General features: G+C 56.2%; 1 long non-coding RNA gene across 1 annotated transcript; it reads right to left on the bottom strand.

Moving 5' to 3' along the window:
* Positions 1-297: 297 nt before the first annotated feature.
* LOC136790324 (uncharacterized) lies at positions 298-2026 on the bottom strand. The gene is made up of 2 exons (XR_010830035.1): positions 1912-2026; positions 298-1810 (listed from the first exon to the last, which is right to left on the bottom strand). It is a non-coding gene; the product is annotated as an uncharacterized lncRNA (long non-coding RNA).
* Between the last annotated feature and the right edge of the window lie 565 nt (positions 2027-2591).

Below are 2591 nucleotides of genomic sequence, written 5' to 3'. Positions count from 1 at the left end.
GTAGCGGGGAGCGATCCCGGCTTGCGTCGGGTGAGCGAGCGTCACCTCGCGCCCAAATTGGCCCCGGCATGTAATCGTGCGCCGAAGCCTCTTGCAGCCAGGGCAGGGATTTCGGTAAACACGCGAGCTGGGGAGCAGCTGCCAGTGATGATCAGAACCGGAGAAAAGTTACCGAAAGGTCTCCCGAGGACAGCCCAAAAACTGAAAACCTGGCGGGGATTTAATTTGTGAGCAGCGCGGCTCAGCCTCCATGACTCATGTAAATAGCGATGTTACAACCAGTGACTAATCCTGATAGCACTTTCTGTGAATGTTTAATCTCCATTCAAGTTTCAGACGAGTATTTTTTACAATTAAAAAATATATATACGGGTGATTTTACGGGAAAGAGGTGAAGGAAAGGTTTGGGCTGTGCAGGGCACCAGCTTGGGGCCAGTTTTGGCCATGCTCAGCCCCTGGAAGCAGTCCCCCCTGCCTCCCTGAGCTCTGCTCTCACATTTGTGAGATGGCAGCGGCTGTCCCTGGCCCTGCACACCTGGGCACGGGGTTTGGGCAGTCTGGAAGGTGCTGGAAGCAGGAGGGAGAGCACGAATATCACCGCCTGATCTGGTGTGCGCGCAGCACAGCACGGCAAGGTGCTGGGGATGCGACCACGTAGCCAGCATCAGTCCCACTTGTGCTCCCTCCAGCTGTTAAATCCTGCACCCACACTCCTGCAGCGGGGCTGGCCGGGTGCATGCCATGCTGTGCCGTGCCGTGCTGTGTCACACCGTGCCGTGCCAGAGGTCCAGGCACCACTCAGCAGTCAGGGGCCGTCCGCAGGTGGCGGCGAGTTTTGGAGGAATGTCACGGCGCAGCGGGCTGGGGGAGTGACTCAGAGGCGCTTTAGGTCTCTGTGGTTTTTCTTTCATGGTTTTGCTGTGACTTAGCGACTTGTTTTTCGCTCCGCGGGAAGGCAGGTGCTGGCATGCCGGGCGGGCACTCACCGGACCCAGGCTTTGGTGGGCTGGGAAGGGTTTTGGACACAAGACTTGCACCAGCACATTGTCCATCCCACGGGATCCTGTCCAGCTGCAGGTTTCTGAACGAGGAGGGATTGCTCCACTTGGTGCTGCAGCCTCCACTCTGATGGACAAACACCCCAGTGCTGCCAAAAATCCCGACCCAAGCTGGCGATGCCGCTTGCTGGGATGCTTCTGCAGCCCTTCCGCCCAGCAGGGGCTGCCAGGGAGCTGGGGCTGGGGGCCTCTGCTGCCAGAAACACCCACCAGCTTTACTTTTTCTTTGTTTGTTTTCTTCCCCAGATCTTCTTTTCTGGGTTTTGTTTTTATTTTTTTTTCTTCTGCTGAGCATGCACACAGCAGGGCGTTCTCCCACCTCCCGCTGCACCCGGGGCATGCCGCCAGCGCTCCCCGGCTGCAAACTTTCCACCGGGTTCTTTTTTTTTTTTTTTTCTTTTCTTTCTGGAAGGAAAATTGGATTTTTGACAGCAGCAAAAAAAAATATTTACCAGAAAAAAAACAACAACCTAATTTTTGCAGCAAATGGTCTTTTCATAAAGCTCACCACGAAGCATGCGCCTGCACACTGGAGGGGCTTGGGGGTTTCTGGCTAATGGCTGTTGAAGCTCTGCCAAAAAAACAGCTTTTTCCACAGAGCTGATGATGACAACAAGGACTTTTTCTGTTTTTGTTGCAATATTTAGGGGGAAGGAGGCGGGAGAGCAGGACGAGTGTTCTCCAGCCTGCAATGCATCCACACGTGCCACTCCCTCCTGCTCCCCGTGCCTGTCAGTGTTGCCATTTCACCCCTATAAAAGAAATTTCACATTTTTGTGATAACCCACAGTCAAAATGGCCCAAAATTATGATGTGGAGGGGGGCAGGTGGAGGGGGGGAGGCTCTGCCCCACCTGGGCCGGAATGCAGGAGCAATGCTTGCAGGGTGACTTCTCCCCCCAGGTAGGATGCTTCCCACCTGCTGGGTCCGCTGACATCACAGCCCTGCTTTTTGGGTTGATATCCAGGTGTTGCAGAGCACGGCATGGCACGAGCAGAACGGTGGGGGCAGAAGGCACCGTGCTTGGATGCCTCCCACCTCAGCAGGTCCCGGGTTCACTTTGGGGCTCTCCATCCCTTGAGTTGCAGCCAAGCTGGCCACGAAACAGCACGGCACTTCCAGCGCAAGGCTCCACCGGCCGCATATTGAAACCATTAGGAGGGAGGGATCTGATTCTGCTCCCTCTCCCTTTCCTCCCTCTCTCGGTGATGCAGCGGGCGCTGAGAATGGAGCCGCTTGGGCAGCAAGTGCATGTTCCCACAGCCCCTCGCAGCTGGCAAAAACCAAACTCCTCCAGTGAGCGCGGCTCCTTGGGCTGATATCCGAGAGCAAACGCAAGCGTCTCCAAAAACATCAAGCCCTACCCAATTAACCCTGTTCTCCTCTGCGCATCGCCACCGTGGCCAGGAGCATCTCGGCTGCAGCTCCGCTTGGGGAAGGGCTGCTGCCCAGTGCTGGCCCCTGGTTTTGAAGCAGGGTGGCTCTGAGCAGGGCTGGGGTTTGCTGATTCAGACAGCCCCTGCTTTGCAACCC

Source organism: Anser cygnoides, chromosome 3, assembly GCF_040182565.1.
Source record: "Anser cygnoides isolate HZ-2024a breed goose chromosome 3, Taihu_goose_T2T_genome, whole genome shotgun sequence".
In the NCBI taxonomy this organism is placed as follows: domain Eukaryota; kingdom Metazoa; phylum Chordata; class Aves; order Anseriformes; family Anatidae; genus Anser; species Anser cygnoides.
This window is presented reverse-complemented; position numbering and strand designations above follow the sequence as displayed.